The 25148-nt window shown below is 36.1% G+C and overlaps 1 protein-coding gene across 4 annotated transcripts in view; it reads right to left on the bottom strand.

The window, feature by feature from the left end:
• The window catches only part of LOC123560143 (uncharacterized), a 121148-nt gene that overhangs the window by 86780 nt on the left and 9220 nt on the right, over window positions 1-25148 (bottom strand). For 2 of the 4 annotated variants that reach the window (XR_008371496.1, XR_008371495.1), the window contains exons 7-8: window positions 21775-21949; window positions 14893-17062 (exon numbers count right to left, since the gene is read on the bottom strand). The exons of the other annotated variants lie outside the window; for them this stretch is intronic. The gene's annotated coding sequence lies outside the window, so the exon portion shown is untranslated. Of the gene's footprint in view, window positions 1-14892; window positions 17063-21774; window positions 21950-25148 lie in introns of those variants that run through there. 4 annotated transcript variants of the gene reach the window in all.

Consider the following 25148-nt stretch of genomic DNA (forward strand, 5'->3'; position numbering starts at 1 on the left):
ATCTACACCTTCTTTGTAACCCAAGTTTGTTCTGATGTCTGCCATCATTCCAGTTGACTCTCACAGTGGTGAACTTTACAACAGCTGTCAGAAGGGGAACCAGAACAATTACCTCAGTGAAAGCCAAGAAAATTTTCATTGTTCAAGTGAGTACATGTAGATAAGTTTGGACAGAACCTGTATGCTTTTCTAGAGATGGTATGTAAAAAAAGTCTAATGTCTTTACAATTTTTTTTTTCAGTCTAAAATTATAGCTAAGTTTAAACAATCGAAATGCACCAATTTCCTAGATATATTTGTTTTTCTTCTATTTGATATTTTAAAAATGAGCTTCTACAAATATGACAGCCCCTGTATTTGTACAATAGTACTAAATATGTAATCAAGCAGCAGTTTCAGGCTGGTTGGATATAGCGGAAGGAGAATCCTTAATTTATAGCTCAGCTATAGGGAGTATAAGGAGAGCTATCCTACTCACCCCGCTGTCAGTGTCGGCCTTGGCGTTTTTCCACGCCCCCGGGTGACATTGGTTAAAGTTTCTTTTACACTTTCTCTTTTTTCACCTTATCTTTCTAATTACTTGATGGAATTGCTTTAAATTTAAAATAGTTATTTCTCACCAACACCCACATCATCTGGCATAACACACCAATATTTCATGATTTATCCCCCCTTTTTATTTAGAATTTCAGGTTTAAGTTTTGGTGCACTTTCACTGTCTTCGAGTTATCACACTACAGATTTAATTCAAATTTAAAAAAGTTGTTCCACATCATCAACCACATCATATGACACAAGATGCAAAACTCTGGCACCAATTTTTAGCTCGACTATTCGAAGAATAGTCTAGCTATTCTACTCACCCTGGCGTCGGCGTCACACCTTGGTTAAGTTTTTGCATGCAAGTACATACAGCTATCATTTAAAGGCATACAGCTTGGAAACTTATTTATTCTTTTTCTAGGTCAATTACCAACCTCACTGGGTCAAGTTCCATAACTCTAACATGTATTTTGAGCAAATTATGCCCCCTTTTGGACTTAGAAAATTCTGGTTAAAGTTTTACATGCAAGTTACTATCTCCAAAACTAATGCAGATATTGAATTGAAACTTCACATGTGTCTTCGAGGTTATAAAACTAGTTGATAGCACCAAGTCCCATAACTCTGACCTTCATTTTGGCAAAATTATGCCCCCTTTTGTACTTAGAAAATTTTGGTTAAAGTTCTGCGTGCAAGTACATACAGCTATCACTAAAAGGCATATAGATTTGAAACTTATTTTTTCTTTTTCTAGATCAATTACCTACCTCACTGGGTCAAGTCCCATAACTCTGACATGTATTTTGGCCAAATTATGCCCCCTTTTGGACTTAGAAAATTCTGGTTAAAGTTTTGCGTGCAAGTACATACAGCTATTACTAAAAGGCATATTGATTTGAAACTTATTTTTTCTTTTTCTAGATCAATTACCTACCACACTGGGTCAAGTCCCATAACTCTGACATGTATTTTGAGCAAATTATGCCCCCTTTTGGACTTAGAAAATCCTGGTTAAAGTTTTGCGTGCAAGTACATACAGCTATTACTAAAAGGCATATTGATTTGAAACTTATTTTTTCTTTTTCTAGATCAATTACCTACCTCACTGGGTCAAGTCCCATAACTCTGACATGTATTTTGAGCAAATAATGCCCCCTTTTGGACTTAGAAAATCCTGGTTAAAGTTTTACATGCAAGTTACTATCTCCAAAACTAATGCAGATATTAAATTGAAACTTCACATGTGTCTTCGGGGTTATAAAACTAGTTGATAGAATCAAGTCCCATAAACTCTGACATGTATTTTGGGCAAATTATGCCCCTTTTAGGACTTAGAAAATCCTGGTTAAAGTTTTGCGTGCAAGTACATACAGCTATTACCAAAAGGCATATAGCTTTGAAACTTATTTATTCTTTTTCTAGGTCAGTTACCAACCTCACTGGGTCAAGTTCCATAACTCTTAACATGTATTTTGAGCAAATTATGCCCCCTTTTGGACTTAGAAAATTCTGGTTAAAGTTTTACATGCAAGTTACTATCTCCAAAACTAATGCAGATATGGAATTGAAACTTAACATGTTTCTTTGGGGTTATTAAACTAGTTGATAGCATCAAGTCCCATAACTCTGATATGCATTTTGGTCAAATTATGTCCCGTTTCGAACTTAAAACTCTTTTGATATTTAACATTTTGGGTAATAATTTCCTGCTTCTGTGACAATATTTCGAATAGTCGAGCTTGGCTGTCTTACGGACAGCTCTTGTTCATGAATTATGCCACCTTTTTAAATGAAATTTTGGGTTAAAAGTTTTGCTGCACTCTCTCTCTATCTCAGTTATGACTAAATAGATTTGATTCAGACTTGAAATATTTCTTCCACATCATCACCCAACTCATATGACTCAAGGTTCATAACTTTGGTCCAATTTTTTCATGAATTATGCCCCTTTCTTCATAGAATTTCAGGTTAAACTTTTGATGCACTTTCACTCTATATTACTGAATGGATTTGATTCAAACTGGAAACGTTTGTTCAACATCATCACCCACATGAGATGGCACAAGGGCCATTACTCCTGCACCAATTTTTCATGAATTATTCCCCCCTTTTGACTTAGAATTTCAGATTAAAGTTTTGATGCACTTTCACTCTAGCTCAGTTATTATTAAATGGATTTGATTCAATCTTAAAACAGTTGTTTCACCTTATCACCACATCAAAGAATAGTAGAGCTATTGGACTCACCAGTGTGTGTTGTCCGCATCCCGATGTGGTTAAGTTTTTGTATGTAAGCTGGTATCTCAGTAACCACTTGTGGGAATGGATTGAAACTTTACACACATATTTACTGTAATAAATCAGTACTCACTAATGGGAATGGATTGAAACTTCATACACTTGTTCACTGTCATGATATGACATGCAGTGCAAAGGTTCAATAACTCTACTTTGCATTTTTACAAAATTGTGCTTTTTTAGCTCACCTGCCACATACAGTGTAAACTTTTGTGATGGCCAGTCGTCTGTCTGTCCATTCACAATTTCTTGGGAACACTATAGAGACCACATTTTGCAAGCAATTTGATCAAACTTGTACAAAACATGTATTGGCATGATATGGTCCTTTTGAAAACTGGCCAGATCCCATCATGGGTTCTAGAGTTATTGCCCCTTAAAGGACCAGAATTTGCGTGCATGCGTGCGTCAACAATTTCTTGTCTGCACGATAGTGGTTTCATTTATGATTTTAATTTAACCAAACTTGCACAAAACTTGAAATACCAGAAAGGTTCCAGAGTTATGGCCCCTGAAAGGGCCAGAATTAGCTATTTTGACGTTGTCTTCACAAAAGCAGCTTCATTTATTATTTCACTAGTCCCCTACTGGTTGAAAACCAGTTTCGGGGACTATAGGAATGCGATTTTTGGTCATTCTGTCATTCTGTCCATCCGCAATTTCGTGTCCGGTCCATAACTCTTTTATCCATGAAGGGATTTTAATATTACTTGGCACAAATGTTCCCTGTGATAAGACAACATGTCATATGCAAAACCCGGACCCCTAGCTTAAAGGTCAAAGTCACAATTGGAGGTCAAATGTCAACATGGCTTTTTTGCCTGTCAGGTCCATAACTCTTCCCATCCATGAAGGGAGTTTAATATCACTTGGCACAATTGTACCTCATAAAAAGACGATGTGTCATGCAGAACTTTCAGACCCCTAGCTCAATGGTCAAGGTCACACTTAGCAGTCAGATGTTAACATGGCATGAACAGGGTCTGTTTCCTGTCGGGTCCATAACTCTTAACATCCATGAAGGGATTTTAATATTACTTGGCACAAATGTACCCCTTGATGAGACAATGTGTCATGCATAAAACCCACACCCCTAGCTTAAAGGTCAAGGTCACAATTGGATGTCAAATGTCAACAGGGCTTTTTTTCCTGTCCAGTCCATAACTCTCCCATCCATGAAGGGATTTTAATATCAATTGGCACAATTGTACCTCATAATAAGATGATGTGTCGTGCACAACTTTCAGGCCCTTAGCTCAAAGGTCAAGGTCACGCTTTGAGATCAAAGGTCAATAGGATTTTTTTCCTGTTCGGTCTATAACTTTGTTATGCAAAACAGGATTTAAATATCAGTTGGCACAAACATTCCCCTGGATGAGACAATGTGTTGTGCACAAAGCCCTGGCCCTAGGTCTAAGGTCAAGGTCATAGTTAGAGGTCAAAGGTCAAATTCAAGAATGACTTTGTCCGGAGCGTTTCTTCTTCATGCATGGAGGGATTTTTTTTATATAACTTGGCACAACTGTTCACCACCATGAGGCACACTTTTATTTAGAATTACGCTGCTTTGTTGTTGCTATAAATAGATTAACTTTTTTATTACTGGCCGTAGGAAAAAAATCAAGACCACTTTTCTGTGGTACAACATGCATTGTACATCCAATTTTTAGGTGTATAGTGATCTATCTCTACCTGGTAAAGAGTTTCTCGTGGACTTATATTATATAGATTTTTTTTTTTTTTTTAGGGTTAATTTCACTTTGTTGTTACTATAAATAACTTTTATGATAACTTTTTGTATAATCGGCCAAAAAAAATCCAAATGAAAACAACTGTACATTTTTATATATGCAAATTTTAATCCAAGTGCTTTGTTATATTATATTGTATATATAGTACAATATTTTTATACATTATTGACAGATATTAGTTCATTATGTAATACTACAGTAGAGACAATTAGGTGCCTTCCAGTAGGGGACTTTGTATTGCATGGCAATACTTCATTCACTTGTTTTAACCAAACTTGCACACAACTTGTATCACCATAGGATCTTGGTTCCTTTCTTGAACTGGCCAGATGCCATTGTTGGTTCCAGTGTGATGGCCCCTGAAAGTGCCAGAATTTGCCATTTTAACCTTGGCTGCACAATAGCAGCTTCATTTATGATTTGAATTTAATAAAACTTGCACAAAACTTATGTCACCATAAGATCTTGGTTCCTTTCTTGAACCGGCCAGATCCCATAATGGGTTCCAGAGTTATGGCCCCTGAAAGGGTCAAAATCAGCTATTTTGACCATGTCTGCACAGTAGCAGCTTCATTTTTGATTTGATTTTAACCAAACTTGAGCCTGCCTGCTTAGCTTAGTAGGGAGAGTGTTGGTCTACGGATCGCGGGGTCGCGAGTTCGATCCTCGGGCGGGGCATATGTTCTCAGTGACGATTTGATAAAAGACATTGTGTCTGAAATCATTCATCCTCCACCTCTGATAATTCATGTGTGGAAGTTGGCAGTTACTTGCGTAGAACAGGTTTGTACTGGTACAGAATCCAGGAACACTGGTTAGGTTAACTGCCCGCTGTTACATAACTGAAATACTGTTGAAAAACGGCGTTAAACCCAAAACAAACAAACAAATAACCAAACTTGCACACAACTTGTGTCTCCATAAGGTATTGGTTCCTTTCTTGAACTTGCCACATTTCATTATGGGTTGAAGAGTTATTGCCCCTGATGGGGCCAGAATTAGCTATTTTGACCTTGTCTGCACAATAGCAGCTTCATTTGTGATTTGGTTTTGACCAAACTTGCACACATCTTGTGTCACCATAAGATCTTGATTCTTTCTTATACGCCCAAAGGGACGTATTATGTTATCGCCTCTTTGTCCGTCTGTCTGGTCTGTCTGTTGGTTAGCAATTTCCCTTCCGCTCTGTAAGTCTTGAACCCCTTGAAGGATTTCAAAGAAACCAGACTCATTGAAACAACGTGCAGAGTGCATGTTTTAGATAGCTCACTAAAAAAGTCAAGGTCACACTTAGTGGTCAAAGGTCATATGACATTGTTTTGTGTGTATATTGCTCTGCATTGCAGTGCTCTTGTTTTTATTTGGAAGATCCTTCTTTTGTTCACTTACAATAATTTTTTTTTAATGACTTCCCTTTTATGTCACTATAAATAGCTTATTTAGCAACTTTTTTTATTATTGGTGGTAGGGAAAGCCGAGACCCCTTTTCTGTGGTACAACATGGATGGTACCTCCAATTTTTAGGTGTATTTTGACATTATGATACCATGTAAGATTTTTGAGTCGGCTAAAGGCTGAAAGCCTTTTGACGAGTCCTTGCTGTTCAGCGATTCTCTAAATGGACCGAATAACACGTGAAGGGATGTAGTTCCATTAGATTTCTCAAACTTCAAACAGTTCACTGCATGAATGAAGTTAAGTTGTGTCAATTGCCTTTGCTATGACCAATATACGATGTAATCTGTCATATTTATGACTTGTAATTGTGCAATACTCGAATGTAACTCATTAAGCATAAATGTGCATTTTAAGAATTGCGCAGGCTTACAAAGCTTGGGTAACATCCAGCGAAAGACAAAAAATAGTTCCACAGGGCTCCAGATAAGATGCGTATTAGCGTAAATTACGTATAGAAATAATGCAAATACGCATGTCTAATAATTTCTAAGTGTATAAAAACGTATATAAAATTACAGAAACGCACACAATGCTTTTTTAAAAACAAAATTTGAATCGTCTGGATGCATTAGGTAACATAGCCGATCAGCCTTAATTCTCCCACATTGAACATAAACACGCATCATATGATTTCTATAAACTTTGCGTGGGTTGAATTTTGCAGTCAGTAAATGGATAAATTATCGGAAGAAGAAGCTCTTACTGGTTTGTTTAGTTACTACTGATATTAAAAATGATTTTAATTCTTATTTTTCGAGAAATAAACAAATCGGCGAAACATTAAATTGTATTTTCTTGTAGTTTTTGAAATCGAAAGTAGATCGTCTATGTTTGGCTGCTTTCACGAAACGAAACAACTTTTTTATGAAAAGATTTAAATAAGAGGTAATTTAACCGTAAACTTCAATGTCAGATACTGCCAATTGCTGCTAAATGTCTTCGTATCATCACAATTTGTAAAATATATTGTTGAAACTGGAGAAAAGTGTAATCGTATCCGGATATAATATTTTGGGTAAATATCGAGCTGTGTTATGAAATTTTAAGAAAAAAAACTAAAAACAAACTGAAACTGGTAGACTATCAATCATTAGCCGACTCAGGCCCTTCAGGCCTTTGATTTTTTCTTTTTGGTTAAATTTTTTCCCTTTGTTGTTCCTGTCCTTTGGACTTAGATATTTTTTCAGGGGATTAAGATTTATTTTTAATTTCTTCCCTTTGTTGTTATGAAATTTTTTTCTGGACATATAGATCATTGGGTCTGAAGATACGAGGTCTTAGGGTCAAATCAAAGAGGCAAGTAGGAGGCTACATTTTTTATTCTTTGTCTTATAAATTTTGGTCAGTGTTTGTTTTCATGAAGTTTTGGAACAAGATCTTATCCAAGTCAATGGGTTATTAAAAAATAGGTCAATAGGTCAAATCAAAGAAAATGTTTTTGTTTTTTTCCAATCTTACTGAAAATTGGTCATATATATTTGTCTCGTGTAATCACTAGGTAAAAGATGTTTTTCTGTTATGGACACCTGGAACAATCACCATTACTTTGATTTGAATTTTTGAAAAGATTTATGTCTCTTTTAACTTGGAATTTTTTTCTTTACTGGCTAAGCTCTAATTCAGAGTCTAATGCACAAATGAGAATTAAGTCGAGCGCGCTGTCTTACGGATAGCTATTGTTGACTTTTGTATCATTCAATTGACATAGGCTGTTGAATATTGGAGTAACTGCTGCCAGCCACAGTCTTGTTAAAGTATTATTTCCCCCTTTTACTTCGAATTATGGTTAAGTTTTGATGCATTTTCACTCTTTTATAGTTATTACTAATGGATTTGATTAAAAACTTGATAGAAAAACATCACCCACTCAATATTGGCACAAGGAGGCATAACTCTTGCACCAATATTTTATGAATTAATGACGATACAGCTCTAGAAAGATTTCCTAATTTTGTAAAGAAACATATTATAAATTTATTTACTACCGTATACCTTTTTTGTAGAGCAAAACATGCAAAATCATGTGTCGCTTGTTGAGAGTGCATGTATCAGTTTTCAGCGCCACTGTTGGTTAAAGGTCCAAAAAACGAACCACAATGCCAAGGAGAGAAGCGTAAACTAATTTTAAAAGAATGTTTAAATAGAGTTTTGCTTTTGTAGACTTGTAATTGTTGTTCAGATGGTTTTTTCTAGATTTTCTTCAGAGTGATTTGGCAATAAAGTAATTTTTTTTCTGATAAGTGCAGGGGTCATGTTGTGTTAGGCTTGAACAGTTTTCTGGTTTTAAAAAATATCATTGGTTATTTGCTGATGGTCTTCTGTCCTATCTTATTTCATGTGGGTGATTTTGGAGAGGATTGTTCATGCAGCGAGCAGTATTTATATTTATTTGGACAGATCCATTATTAGCATATTAGTGCACAAGCTCTGTGGCCCTAATTCAAAAGGTTACGGTCACACTTAAAGGGTATTCAATAGGGAATTGTTGGTCACAAAACTGCAACATTGACATGCATGGATCAGTCTTCATTTTATTCTTGAAGGTCAAGGTACATTTAGGGTTTAAGTTCATGTAAAGGTCTTGTCAGGGCATAGCAGTTTGCCACAGTGAATCAGTGTTTGGAGTAAGATGCAGGTTTCTTATTCAAAGGTCGAGGTTTCATTAATAGAGGTCCCTAAGGTCATGTTAGATCCCTTTCTGGGTTGTAACTTTGTCTATGACAAGGAGCTCAGTCATTTTTTTAAATTGGTGTAAGATTTTTGTCCAATCAAATAAATATTGTGCACTTTTGGCTTGAAAAATTCTAGTTCTACTAGATACAGTACTTAGATCAAAGAATTGTATGTATTCAATATGAGTTCGTAAAAATTATAAGAGGAGAAGATTATCTTGTTATCATCAATTCAGATTTATTGGTTCTTGCATATTGAATTTTTCTCATTGCCATTGTCATATTTAATTCAGTGTAAATTTGAGTTCTGGATTTAGTACTTAAAAATTGCAATCTCACAATAGGGGAGATGAACTGTACATTTCCTAAAATTCCGTTATGGTTTATTATCTTTGCACTATGGACCCATCAATTCTATTTGTCACTTACAAAAGTATGAAATCATTGATTTAGTATGGTTTTGCTGTTTTAATATTTCAATTGTGCAAGTGTAGTTTTTGAAGGCTTTATATTTGGAAGATTGGTCAAGAAATTTTAAATACTTGAATACTGTTTTGGTTTACTATTAATATTGATACATTTGTGATGTGAGTAACCATTAAAAGGGCCATAACTCATTTTTTTTCTTTAAAATATTTTTAATAGACACATGTTATATGATGAGTATATGCTCGAGTTTGTTGGTATATAAGTTTTGATTTTTTTTTTGTTTGGGTAGGTTCAGTCCGAAAACCTGTGAAATGGGTTATCTGGAAAGCATAAATTGCAAAATTTTTATTTGCAGAAAATGAACCAGTATCTCACAATAAATTTAATTGGGGAAAATATCAGTGCTTTAAACCTGTGTACTCTCAATATTCGTTGTCTTGATTTGCAAGTAGGATCCATTCACGGGTATCGCCTCAGAGAAGTCACAAGGTTTTTCATTCAAGACCTACTGACCTAGTTTTTGATCGCAGTTGACCAAGTTTCAAACTTGGGCCTATATATCATCAAGATAAACATTCAGACCAACTTTTATCAGATCCCATAAAAAAAACTGACCTACTTTTAAAGCACTGTGACCCACTTTCGAACTTGACCCAGACATCATCAAGATAAACATTCCGACCATTTTATGGAGATCCATTCACAAGTATGGCCCCTAGAGAGGTCACAAGGTTTTTTCTTTTTTAGACCTACTGACCTAGTTTTTGACCGCACATGACCCTGTTTCGAACTTGACCTAGATCCCATGAAAAATATGGTCTTTAGAGTGGTCACAAGGTTTTTCTATTATTTGACCTACTGACCTAGTTTTTGATGGCATGTGATCCACTTTCAAACTTGACCTAGATATATCAAGATGAACATTCAGACCAACTTCATACAGATTCCCATGAAAATATGGCCTTAGAGAAGGTCACAAGGTTTTCTATTATCTGAACTACTGACCTAGTTTTTGACGGCACGTGACCCAGTTTCAAACTTGACCTAGATATCATCAAGGTGAACTTCTAACCAATTTTCATGAAGATCTTGTTGACCTGGTTTTTGACCCCAGATGACCCAATATCAAACTCGTCCAAGATGTTATTAAGGTTAACATTCTAACCAAGTGGGCGATCACAAAAGCTTACCTTAAATTTGGTTAAAACTGAAATATTGTTTAATATAAAAAAACAAGTTCTTTTCTTTTTAAAAGAACACTTTTTGTTGAAAGGGAATATACACTTTTACTTAGCTAAAAACTTAAAATAAGAGGGTCTGATGACCCTGGAAGACTCATTTGAATAACTGGGCCCATATCTCTGGACTGTTAATAAGCTTTTCCCTTTGATCTGATCAGGTGACCTAGTATTGACACCACATGACCCAGATTAAGGAAGAGATTATCGGATTAAAAAATTCTGACCAAAAATTTTATGAAGATAGGATCTTAAATGTGGCCCCTACATATTAACAAGCTTTTATGTTGATTTTAGAATGCGACCTAGTTTTGACCCCACAACCCAGATTCAAAAATACTACTAGACTAGTGATCATCAAGTAAACATTTGAAGAACTTTCATGAAATATCAGGTCATAAATGTGACCTCTAGAAAGTTAAAAGTGTTCCTTTGATTTAATCGGGTGACCTAGTGTATGACCCCGCATCGCCAAGATTTGAATTTGACCCATAGGGCATCACGACACACATTATGAAATTCTCATTGGGGTTTAAATTAAACTGGCAGACTATTAGAGTGTTGACAAGATTTTTCCTTTGACTGCCCCTCTGACCTTGTTTTTGACCCCCATGGGCCCCACTTTCTAATTTGACTAGGAGATCATCAAGACAAACATTCTTAAGTTTTATAAAATTTGTATCACAACTGTGCCTCTAGGAGTGGTTAAACAAGGAAATGGTTGACAGATTTGCTTGGGCAATGGACCAGCCACAATAGCTCACCTTGAGCACTTCAGACTGGAAAAGATATTTATGCTGAAGATTATGAAGATTTAAAAAATTAGTTTTAAAGCAACATTCACACAAACATTAAAAAAACGAGCAATCAAAGTTTCAATATTTAATTCTTAATGAATCAAACCTTGAACTTGAACATATTTCCGAGTAACTGGTAAGTAAAAAACTAGGCAGTCATTTTCAACTTCCTCCAACCTGGAAGAGTTCTCTCCAACCAACCAATCAATTAACGAACACAATTTGTATAGCGAACACTATTTGACTAACGTATAAAAAGGGCTCACTCTCATACTCCGGACCGACCATGAATCTTTATGTGAGAATCTTTACGAGTCGAGTAGAAATCCTCTCCTGTAGAGATAGTAAGGTCTTCATGTACATAGCTGAGATACTGTTGAAACACGGCATTAAACCCTAAGCCAAAATGTACGTCAGTAAGAATGACCGTATTTTGTGTTTTTTTTTGGTTTTCTGTTGGTTATTTCTATCTTCTTATTTAGACAGCGCTTCATTATGACTATAATAAGATATGCTGCAGTTACTCGCCTTACCTTGCTTGACTGCATGTTATTTTAACAGGCAATACAAATATAAAATAACTGTTCAAATTTGTATTTAAAAAATGTTAAATTAGACTACCCATTAAGGTTCAAAAGTAGGGCATTTTACATACAGTGTATTGCGACTAGACAACGGCGCCATTACTAAAAGATTTAAAGTGTAAATTATACCCTAGTTTCCTACTGTCCATTTTGCACCTGCTTTATATTTCAGTTGGAAAATTTTGGGAAAATCGACTGTCTGCCCTTGTTAATCATGGTAATTAGCAAATTGTTTAGGATAGGATAACATGAAATACCCCAATACATGTAGCTCTAGTACATAATTCTGGAGTAAAGTCTACATCTTCTAGTATTTGGTCAATTTTAATGAAAATTAAATATATATTTTTATTTATCGTATCCTGAATATCATAGAAATGAAATTTAAATTTTTGTTTATTCATGTTGAAGAAAGCGCGGGGAAAGTGCTGGTGTTACTCTGACTTCATCAGCTATTCTGCTGTTTATTTCCAGTTTTCTATTATTTTTATTCTTTACGTCTGTTCGCTTATAACCAAGGTGTTTTCCATTGAATTTCATACTTGGAACTGGAAAAAGTGTTCCTTATAACCCAGTTTCCTATAACGAGGATTTTACATTGAAAAAGAAAAGGGAAATTTGATTGGGGAATTGAAAACTGTTCCTTATAACTGAGTGTTCCTTTTATCCGAGTTCTTTATAAGTGAAGGTTTACTGGAGACAGATGTTTCCAAACCAACTGTGACCTAGATTACTGCAGACTGGTAATCGTGGGGGCAATTTTTTAATTTCTGATTTGAGGGACAAAAGCTTTACCGATTTTATTTTCTTTATTTAGAGGTTAATACACACAGAGTCGGGCGGGGGGTGATAATCGGCCCGGAAATGAATAATGGCCCGGGAGGGGGCCCTTATGAATTTCGGGCCCATTATCACCTCCCCGGGCCCGGCTCTTGCGTGTATTAATGTCTTTAATACATATGTTTTGTTGCACTACTCAAGGAAGGTAGAATTACAACTCCTGTCGCTAGATTTCAATGGCTAAATAGTTTGGGGTAGGCTACTCTTGTCTCAAAAATTGTGTTTGTTCGTAGCCGGAAGCAATTTGGGGTCATAAGTGAGTTTACTACAGTAAACTTACTCTTGAACATTTAGACAGAATTTCTTGTCGGTCAGGAGCTAAAAGTAAATTCGTAATGTAGACTATATCTATCAAACTCATCAAATCGCCATTCTAAAAATGTGGAACAACACATAGATCTACTTCGAGCCAGTTCATGAAAACAAGAGGGCCAAGATGGCCCTAGGTCGCTCACCTAAGAAACACTCCATTACAGTGTAAAACATGTTTGACCTAGTGATTTCATGGAAACAAATATTCTGACCAATTTTCATTAAGATTGGACCAAAAAATTGGTCCCTTGGGATAAAACAAGCATTTTCTTAGATATGACCTAGTTTTTGACCCTAGATGACCCATGTTCAAACTCGACCTTGATTTTATCAAGGCAATCATTCTGACCAAAATTCATGAAGATCAACTGAAAAATACAGCCTCTATCACATACAGAAGTTTTTTCTTTGATTTGACCAAGTGACCTAGTTTTTGACCTCAGATGACCCATATTCAAATTCGACCTAGATTTCATTAAGGCAATCAACCTGACCAAATTTTATAAATATCAACTGAAAAAAACAGTCTCTATCGCATACACAAGATTTTTCTTTAATTTGACCTAGTGACCTAGTTTTTGACCTCAGATAACCCATATTCAAAACCAACCTAGTTTTCATCAAGGCAATCACTCTGACCAAATTTCATGAAGATCAATTGAAAAATACATCCTCTATTGCATACACAATGTTTTTCTTCGATTTGACCTAGTGACCTAGTTTTTGACCCCAGATGACCCATTTTCGAAAACAGCCTAGATTTTATCAAGGTAATCATTCTGGCTAAATTTCATGAAGATCAGTTGAAAAATACAGCCTCTATTGCATACACAAGGTTTTTCTTTGATTTGACCTAGTGACCTAGTTTTTGACCCCAGATGACCCATTTTCGAACTTGGTCTAAATTTCATCAAGGCAATCATTCTGACCAAAATTCATGAAGATCAATTGAAAAATACAGCCTCTATCGCATACACAAGGTTTTTACGTGATATGACCTAGTGACCTAGTTTTTGATCCCAGATGACCCATTTTCGAACTCGGCCTAGATTTCATCAACGTAATCATTCTGACCAAAATTCATGAAGATCAATTGAAAAATACCGCCTCTATCGCATACACAAGGTTTTTCTTTGATTTGACCTAGTGACCTAGTTTTTGACCCGAGATGACCCATTTTCGAACCGGCCTAGATTTCATCAAGGCAATCATTCTGACCAAAATTCATGAAGATCAATTGAAAAATACAGCCTCTATCGCATACACAAGGTTTTTCTTTGATTTGACCTAGTGACCTAGTTTTTGACCCGAGATGACCCATTTTCGAACTCGGCCTAGATTTCATCAAGGTTATCATTCTGACCAATATTCATGAAGAAGAATTGAAAAATACAGCCTCTATCGCATACACAAGGTTTTTCTTTGATTTGACCTAATGACCTAGTTTTTGACCCAGATGCCCATTTTCGAACTCGGTCTTATAGATTTCATCAAGGTTATATTACATGCAATATAAGAAGATTAACTGGAAAAAATTCCTCTATGCATAACAAGGGTTTTCTTTTGATTTTGAATGTATGTGACAGTGTTTACCCAAAGTGACCATTTCGAACTCGGCCTTAATTTCATCAAAGTTAATTATTCTTGATAATATTCATGGGATAAATGAAAAATAACAGGCTCTATCGCATACACAAGGATTTTCTGTGATTTACCTAGGACCAGTTCTTGACCGAGATACATTTTCTGAATCGGCTAATTTCTAGGTTATCATCTGATCAATCTTCTGAAGATTAATTGAAAAAGTACACCTTCTATCGCTACCACAAGCTATAATGTTGACGACGAGGACGACAGACGACAGAGACAGACGCCAGAGTAAAGACGACGAGATCACGAACCCGGACATCGAGCGATCAGAAAAACTCACCTGAGCATTGCTCAGGTGAGCTAAAAACAACAAAAAAACTGCAATTTTATTAACAATAGCTAGATAGATCTAGATCTAGCTAGATCTATGTTTATGAAAAGCATTCATAGCATTTTCACTGAGAAGAAACCCGTTAGGCCTACTTCGTCGAAATTGGTGAGAATCATGCTGTTTTACAACGCATACTCGAACACTGTTGAAACTCGGAACTCTGGCTCCAAAGCAAATATGTGCATGTCCTGTTTTATTACTAATCTATATTCTGCGATAAACAGCGGTTTAACGTGTAGACCAGTGACAGACCATTATGACGTCTATGATGACGTTTTATGTAGCTATTGGTTTCACGCGCACGTGTTCACCGGGCGGATTATGATTATGAGTTTTCGGCCCGGGCCGATAAGTGATAATCAGTGCGTGAAAGCAATAACCTGTTGAAAACACATTCATTTTTGTTACTATATACAGTAACATATGTATTAATACAAATTAATCACTCAGTTGTCCAAATTTCCATTTCATTCTGTGTACTATTCACAACTGATGTTCAAAGTTGTTCTATTTGTTATAACTAACAAGATAGCCTGTCAAAGATAACTGGTATCATAATTTTCAGGCTAAAGTACTGGTATAATGTGACCTTATCCTTTATGCTAATGACCCCCAAAAACAATAGGGGTAATATGACAACAAACAATCAATTATACAACTAGACCATTAAGGTCCAGACATATACTAGCTATTGTTTGAAAACAATTTTAAGCTTCAGTGCCATTTTGACCTTGACCTTTGAAATGCTGGCCCCTAAAAAGTTATGGCATCTACTGACTGCAGGCTTCTGTCACTTGTTTTGTGAAGTCTTATGATCACAGGCCTTAGGGTCAAGTGACCTATAGTTATTCAATGGTCAAAATTGTCATGGCCTTGACCTTTGACATACCGATTTTTCCGAAACATTAAGGGTTTACTGACAAAAGCCAATCATCTTATAAGTTTGAAGGCATTAGGCATTAGCCCCAACATATCCCAGAATTATTGTTCAGAAACTATTTGCTGTCATAGAAATTTAACATACTGACCCCTAAAATAATATGCCTTTGGGTGATAAACTGACCATAAACAATTATCTTACAAAGACTGGCACCTGTATATTTACCAGACATAGACTGCAAACTACTTTCAGTCTCAGGGTCAATGTGACAATGATTAATGAAATTAAGAACCCAAAAACAGCACTGGTCATAGATTTCTCCTGTGACTGACTGAAAATGGTTTTCAGTCTCAAGGATGCAGTGATCATGACACTAGGCATGCAGGCCCTTGGTCTACTGACAGTAAACAATCACATCACTATAATTCATATCAAATTTGGTGATTGTAGGCCCAAGATTTCTGGTTATTTACTGAAAACAGTTTTCAGTTTAAAGGTCACAGATACCTCTGATAACCTGACCTGAAACAACAGCAGTCATCTACTGACAACAGATAATCATTTGATTAAATAATAGTCTGATCACTCTAGTCTTAAACATTATTCAGTTATTGATCAGAAACTACAAGTAAATGGTTTACTGATTCAGGGACTGACTAACATGTGGGGCTGAGTGATAGAAGGCACTGAATGACAATATAAATCCTCATTTTCAATGGGGTATGTAACATGCAAATAAAGAATTATTACTTCTTTCTTACAGTATAAGTATTTAAAATTTAACATAATCTGGCAGAAACAATTGTCATGCTTCCCTAAATCTTATGTCCCTGTGTTTCCACACTGTTACTAGTCCGGAAATATCTAGTCTCTTAACCTTTATCATGCTAGACACGATTGATTCTGCCTTTGTGACCAGTGTAGATCTTGATCAGCCTGCATATCCATGATGTCTTATCAAGATCTGCACTTTCCACCATTCAGTCAGTATCTTTTTGGTAAGCATCTGTTTAAACAGTTAATTTTACTGTTCAAATTTAAAGATGGACAAGTTCATTATAGAAATTTAGCAGGGTAAGGGTTAACACAAAGTAATGGTATGACTTTCCTAATGTTCTAAGGAACAAAGAATATGAACACATGAACATACCGTATCTATAGAGAAATGTGTGTAGAGAGGAGACTGTTGCTGAGCACACTGTCACCATATCATTCCTACATGTCTTCATCTCAAATCCTGACAACATCATTTCTATCACAGCATGCTTTGATCCACAATCTGTCTCAAAACAAACAGGCAATATAGGACAGTAAACCGTACATTTATACTCATTTACTGATCTTTTTCTTTACCAGTGTTAGGCATGTTATCCCTTATAATTACTGATTATCAAATAGTTTTTATTTCCTTCTTTATTTACTGTGTGATCATATCAACAATTAAATACTGACTTGAAATGTTGTTTATCACATGTTTGATGCCGTGGGAGTGAAATAAAGCCATTACATAAATTTGAAAATACATTAGTGTAATAAAGATGTGGTTTATTTATAGGAGGTGTCGGTTGTATTTGCCGTATTTTCCCGAATAAACGCCCCCGGAGGCGTTACATTTTCCAAAATGAAAATTTTTACAAAACTTAAAAACATCGTTCAAACTAACTGTAAAGTGTTTCTGTGTTGTTTAATCCCCCAAAAACGTAATTATTTTGGATCCAATTTAATGCACTGTGTCTTTTATGCATTTAAATATGGTACCTCATGTATTCCATGTCTGCCTTTTTGACACGCTCGCGACATTACACATTACATCATGACCCAAACAGCTGTGTACTCCGATAACATTTTCCTTAGTACATGCGAGTAGCTAATAGTGCAATACACAATGTCAATGAATTGACATGCTGCTGTGCCTGCTTCTAAATTAAAAGTTCTTAAAACTGCCGAAGAAAAGGGTAAACACTTTGCCGCAAGTTTGTTTGAAGTCGGCAGGAAGCGTGTGCTCGAGTGGTGTAAAAACAAATCAAAAATGTATTTACCGTTTAATTTTCTGTTTGATGATTAGATACGTACCGTACTTAGTACAAATGTTTTGGACTTATGGTACATGGACTGTTTAAAAGTGTTTTTAATTCTTAATACATTGGATACTTAGACTGTAAATTACTTATTATGTGGACTTATAAAAATGAGGTAATTGATTTTTTTCCCTGTTCTTGTTGACTTTTTTCCCCTCCAAAATTGGGGGCGGCGGCGTTAATTAGAGGGGGGGGCCTTAATTCGGGAAAATACGGTACTTGGTCTATAATAGTTAAAGAAACAAGAAATTTAGATGTTTCAACAGGAAAAGCTTTTATTTTATGCTAACTAATGAAATACTGTATTTTATCAGTTAAATATTTTCATATCTCATCACTCACACTGTGAAAATATGAAATCTGTATTTTCACATTGTGAGAGATATAGCTCCGCCCCATCATTACATTATGTATGGATTTTAAATTATTTGCTTAAAACAGGATGAAAATTGTAGTAGCACTTTGTTCTTTATAGTATATTTCTCGATCCAAATTATTTTATTTAAAGAGAATTTCATACCGTTATGCAGCCAAAAATAAAACAAAATGGAACTTTATGTTGCATGCATCTTTATAACGTCACAGCACATCTGACGTCATGTCTGTTTACGCGCGTCTGTTTCCCGCGCTGAGATTAAAACAGCTGCAAAATGCACATCTCAACGTAATTGAGCATAAAATAAAAAGAAAATGTGTTTGTTTTTCATGAATATTGAAATTTTCTCACCTCGAAGTGAAATATATTCCATATTCACTCAAAACAAACAAATATCCTCTATATATGTGACAAAAAGAATATTACATTTGTGTCTTTCCTCACTGGAGATTTTAAACTCGTTGAATAAAATTGATAAAATGCTGGGCAGAGCCTCGCATTTTATTATTTTAGTCAACTTGTTTAATAAATTCAATATGAAAAGACACTTGTGTAATATCCTTTATTTAATCAAAATTTTGAACAGAAAAAATATATATAATCTATATATGACCTGAAGGATAATTTCTATTCGTCCTTCACCTCTGTTTCATGTGGGGAAGTTGGCAGTTACTTGCGGAAAACAGGCTGGTACAAAATCCAGGTACACTGGTTAAGTTAACAGCCCCTCGTTACATAACTGAAATACTGTTGAAAGATGGCAAAAAAAAACACAACAAATATTAATGAATCCACTGTGAAATTCATGAAAATTAGTCCCACATGAATATTAATGATTTCAGAGTACAGTAAAACCTGTCTTAAACAGCCAGCCAAGAGAGTGGGAAAATGTGGCTGCTTACAACAGGTGGCTGTTTAATACAGGTAATATATAGAATGAATGGCCATTTTGAGAAATGAGACACTGGCTGCTTAAGACAGGCTGGCTGCTTTATAGAGGTGACTGCTAAAGCAGGTTTTCATATCATAACAGTTAGGTGGTCCACTGACACACTCACCAGCCTCTTCAAATAATGAGAACTTTATCAATGAAGAAAAATGTATAGAGAATATTCGTTTATTTCAATGTCAGATTGAAATATTTTTCTCGATGTAAACAACATAATGCTATGTTTTAATTGAAAATGTGTATTATAGTGCTCACAACTGACATATATTATAAACCTTACACTGAAACGAACAAATTTTCTTTTACAAATTTATGTATTTTTAATGGTATTCTTTAAACACTAACACCATCTAAAAAGCAGTTTGTAATAAAGAAGTAAATCGAATTTCAGGCAAGAACTGGCACCTGCTTAAAACCACAGACCTTCCATAAGCCACTGGGTGACTTCCTCACATTAAAGAATTCTATACCACACACTGGGTTCTTAGCTAGCAGAGGTGCTTGGCAAGTGATTCAAAACCAAAAGCAACTAGAAAATGCTTTTGTAAAAAGGCGCATGTCTCCCCCAATGCAAAGTCCTATAGGCAAGAACTCAATAGGGGTCAGGAGCGAAAGTCAAAGAGACACTGATGGTTGGCTGCAATAGGGATTATCTACTTGGCATGTCCAGTCATCCCGCTAAATTTCAACACTCTTGGCCTAGTGGTTCTCAAGTCACTGTTCAGGCTCCTGTGACCTTGACCTTTGATCAAGTGACCTCAAAATAAATAGGGGTCATCTACTCTGCATGTCCAATCATCCTATTAAGTTTCAACATTGTAGGTCAAGTGGTTCTCAAGTTATTTCCAAAAAATGATTTTACATGAACAGGCCACTGTGACCTTGACCTTTAATCAAGTGACCCCAAAATCAATAGGGGTCATCTACTCTGCATGTTCAATCATCCTATGAAGTTTCAACATTCTGGGTCAAGTGGTTCTCAAGTTATTGATCGGAACTGGTTATCAATGTTCAGGCCCCTGTGACCTTGACCTTTAACGGAGTGACCCCAAAAACAATAGGGGTCATTTACTCTGCATGAACAATCATCCTATGAAGTTTCAACATTCTGGGTTGAGAGGTTTTCAAGTTATTGATTGGAAATGGTTTTCCATGTTCAGGCCCCTGTGGCCTTGACCTTTAACAGAGTGACCCTAAAATCGTTAGGGGTCATCTACTCTGCATGACCAATCATCATATGAAGTTTCATCATTCTGGGTCAAGTGGTTCTCAAGTTACTGACGGGAAATGGTTTTCAATGTTCAGGCCCCTGTGACCTTGACCTTTAACAGAGTGACCCTAAAATCGTTAGGGGTCATCTACTCTGCATGACCAATCATCCTATTAAGTTTCAACATTCTGGGTCAAGTGGTTCTCAAGTTACTGACCGGAAATGGTTTTCAATGGTCAGGCCCCTGTGACCTTGACCTTTAATGGAGTGACCCCAAAATCGATAGGGGTCATCTACTTTGCATGTACAAACATCCTATGAAGTTTCAACATTCTGGGTCAAGTGATTCTCTAGTTATTGATCGGAAATGGTTTTCCATGTTCAGGCCCTTGTGACCTTGACCTTTGATGGAGTGACCCCAAAATCGATAGGGGTCATCTACTCTTTATGACCAATCATCCTATGAAGTTTCAACATTCTGGGTCAAGTGGTTCTCTAGCTATTGATCGGGAATGGTTTTCAATGTTCAGGCCCCTGTGACCTTGACCTTTGACGGAGTAACCCCAAAATCAATAGGGGTCATCTAGTCTTCATGACAAATCATCCAATGAAGTTTCAACACTCTGGGTCAAGTGGTTCTCTAGTTATTGATCGGAAATGGTTTTCAATGTTCAGGCCCCCGTGACCTTGACCTTTGATTGAGTGACCCCAAAATCAATAGGGGTCATCTACTCTTCATGGCCAATCATCCTATGAAGTTTCAACATTCTGGGTCAAGTGGTTCTCTAGTTATTGATCGGAAATGGTTTTCAATGTTCAGGCCCCTGTGACCTTGACCTTTGACGGAGTGACCCCAAAAACAATAGGGGTCGTCTACTCCAGCAGCCCTACAACCCTATGAAGTTTGAAGGTTCTAGGTCAAATGGTTCTCCAGTTATTGCTCGGAAATGAAGTGTGACGTACGGACGGACGGACAGGGCAAAAACAATATGTCTCCTGGGGGAGACATAATTAACCAAATAACCACAGACACCCAAGATTATCACAATTTGCTTGTTTTGGATTAGTGCCATCTTTCAAAAGTATTTCAGTTATGCAACAACAGGCAGTTAACCTAGCCATTGTTCCTGGATTTTGTAGCAGTACAAACCTGTTCTCAGCAAGTAAATGCCAACTTCCCCACAAGAATAAGAGGTGGAGGAGGAATGATTTCTGACACAATGTCTTTTATCAAATCATCACGGAAACATACATTTGGGATCAAACTCACAACCCAATGATATGTAGATCTGTGCTCTCCCTATTGAGCTAAGCCTCTGACAAACTGTATCTTCAAATGCAACAAATTTAACAACATCTAACTAATCTTAATAACTACCTTCATCTGAGCATGTAAGTGGCAGTGATGCAGTAGGTTGTTAGACGGACCTGCTATCTTGCTCACAAGCTGTACCAATTTACGAGGGTACACTGCTGATCTGGAGGTCAAACCGCTGACTTGTTATCTGCAGACCAAACAGCCGATGTAATACTGTAGCTTGTTGAGATTTGTTCTGTAAATTGAAGTATTTACTAATTATTTGTTATACTGATCATAGCTGCAAGAATCACATAAGAGATACGGAAATTCCACAAAAAGCATGTTTTACCATTATTTCAGCTATTCTGTAACTGAGTTGAAGGATGATGACAGCAGGATAAAACAAGCAAATTTGATGAATAAGTATCCCCTGCTGCAAAGGGTTTGTGGTGAGGAATGGCAAAATAATACATATGGCAAAAAGTTAAGGATGTTACTAAGAAGCAAATAATAAGGATTAATATTCTTGATTAATCTAGTTTATTCTGGTTACAATTTCCTTCTGGAAACGTAGTAACATATATACGGAAGAAATATATAATTCAAGTGACGCTTGGATCGTTTCTATCAATATCCCCGCGATATTTCATGGGATAGAAACTGGTATAAAAGGTCCTGTGACCGTCACGTTGTCGCGCACAACCAATTTATTAGAAGTTGAAATAACATAAACCTACCCACCGTACCCTTGAGAGTTACTATTAATTTGGTTTAAACCTGAGCTCAGTTTTTTCCCCTGTTTTAATAACGATTATGGCATATTCATTAGCCCAGTTTGTTTATATATTTCAGTTCATTGTTTTACAGACATGAAGCACACATATGATACATGCAAGCTACCACACCAATTACATATACAGCTGAACTGCTACATAATTATGGTTATTAATCAAATATGGAACAATACGGAACTGGATAGCTCACACAGACTGGATTTACTTAGTGAATATTGTTGCGCTTGCCCTCAAATAAATGACTGGTGTCGCTGGCAAGGCTACTCGCAGTCCAAGCTGTAAGTCTGAACCTAGAGTCGCAACATGAAAACCTAATGTGGGCACATGGGTTCAAATAGGACACCTTTAAGATTTCTGAATGTATAAGCTGACAAATTCAACCAGTTCATATATTTATTATATTTTGTATGGTTGTATTTATATTTCAATGATACAAATACAGATATGCATGAATCTCATGTAAACATAAGTTGAGACCGGATTCGGTCAAGTATCAGATTGGGTCACTCTGACCAGATTGGGTAAAATCACTATCTTCTATAATTATAGTAAAATAAATGTCAGGATAAGTAAAAACCGAGCTCCTGTATAATAAGAATACCTAAGAACAATATTCAGGTTCGTTTTATAACCTTACAAGAACTTGACCAGATTGGGTCAAGTCTAGCCTACTGCACCGGGTCTGAAGGATCTCTATAAAAATACTGTTTAAACGTTGAATCTGGGTTAGTGACCAGTACAAATACGCTAAATAGATAGAATAATCAAAAATGGGTAAGCACCTCCACGTTGGAGTACATTTCTAGAGGCAACTGCCTGGTCCAGTAATAGAAACACAAGTGACAACTAGCTGTCAAAAAATGTAAACAAAGATCCACAGTATAGCGTTTGGCCGCACGTGAATGCCAATATGATGTCACGTCCGGATAAACAAATGTGCAGAGGAATCGCGCGTATATTTAGGAGCTTGATTTCTACGATAAATATGATGAATGGAATGGTAACATCGATTGAAATTAATAAAGTACAGTCCATAATTACTAACAAAACCAACAATCCAGGTTGACAAAGAGAAATAAGCGTAAAAATAGCGATATAAGTGGAGTTAATCTGGGTCGCCAGACGCACATAAAAGGTATAGTAAGAAAGCGTCTCAAAACTGTCAGTTAAATGTCAAGCTCGGTAGGCTGTTCATAGCAATATATCTTGTCTGTATAAACATTACAACTACAGTTCAGTGTGGTTTGAAAGCCAGTCTTGTAGATGTATGTGTACAAGTTTTCTGCAGTTTCAAGTGAAATACTAATTTTACACGCCATGGGAACTTTGACAATATTGGAATATATGTTGTGAAATTCTTCATATATCTAAGAAAACTGAAACAGATTTAGGGTTTAAATATGACAAACATTAACTCAAGAAATATATGTGTAGCTTCATATGTACTATATATGATAATACTGTAAAAGGTCATATTTGTTGATTCATGCTCAATACATGTCTATTGATATTACTGATGTATGTCATTTGATTTAATCATCACTTTGTCATTCATATTCAACTGCTCATACCATCTTCTTTCCCTTTCTCTGTATTGTCTGCGGAAAATTCTTGTGTTTGGAGGCGACTGAGGGTATCAGATAGGAACAGGGGCATTAAATATAACATTCAAAATCTTTTTTTGCATACACACGAGTCTTCCAGCCTATCAGAGCTGTTAACTTTAAAGGGATTGGCCTCATGTGGCTAAAACATTACAGATTTTTGGAACTAGTAGGTTTTGGTTTAAGAACTGGCCAGAGCGAAAAGGTCCTGCTGTTCTTATAGTAACTCCACCGCTTTTGTAGGAGTATTTCGTATTAGGTATACTAGAAATTACACAACGTTGTGCCAGTGGTTCTATATTGGTACCAGTGGGGTACCTGGTGTTATTATGGTACCGTTGGGGTACCTGGTTTAATTGTGGTACTAAATGAGTACCGGGTTCTATTACTTTACCAATAGGGTACCTGGTTATGAAATGGTACTGAACAATTAAAGGGCAATAACTCTGAATTTATAAAAGAAATCCAGATGAAATTGTGTGTTCACAACCATATTATGGTGATCTAAATTCAATTTAAGTTTCATAGATCTATGTCAAATATATCACAAGTTATGAAGCAGAAATTGCCATATTTACAGTACCCTTATAGTTAACACTAGAAACTTCTAAGGCCCATTACTCTGGTGTTACTTGGGCATTCTGACTGAAACTTAACGGACCGCATAACTTCGTAGTGGTAAACATGTATATGAAGTTTTATTTAAATATTCCCAACCACTTCTTAGATATGGCTAAGACGGACAATGCCAAAACTATATCCCTCCGACTTCTTCGGGGGATAAAAAAATATTATGTAGGATAAACAAAGGACATAAATGTGAATTATAATCCGGAACATTTCTTTTCTGGAACATAATGAAAAACTACATCTGTGCCCCCCATGTCCTGTCCACGACTCTAGGTGTAATATTTTTTTAAATTATATTCAACACAAACTTATAAACATTTTTATGTGTATTTTTCACTAAGTCAAGAACCAGTATTCAGTCTAGCTCAGTGAAATCTGAAAATGAAAACCAGATGCAAAGCTTCACATGCTATATAACAATCCC

This window comes from Mercenaria mercenaria, chromosome 6 (genome assembly GCF_021730395.1).
Source record: "Mercenaria mercenaria strain notata chromosome 6, MADL_Memer_1, whole genome shotgun sequence".
Classification (NCBI taxonomy): Eukaryota; Metazoa; Mollusca; class Bivalvia; order Venerida; family Veneridae; genus Mercenaria; species Mercenaria mercenaria.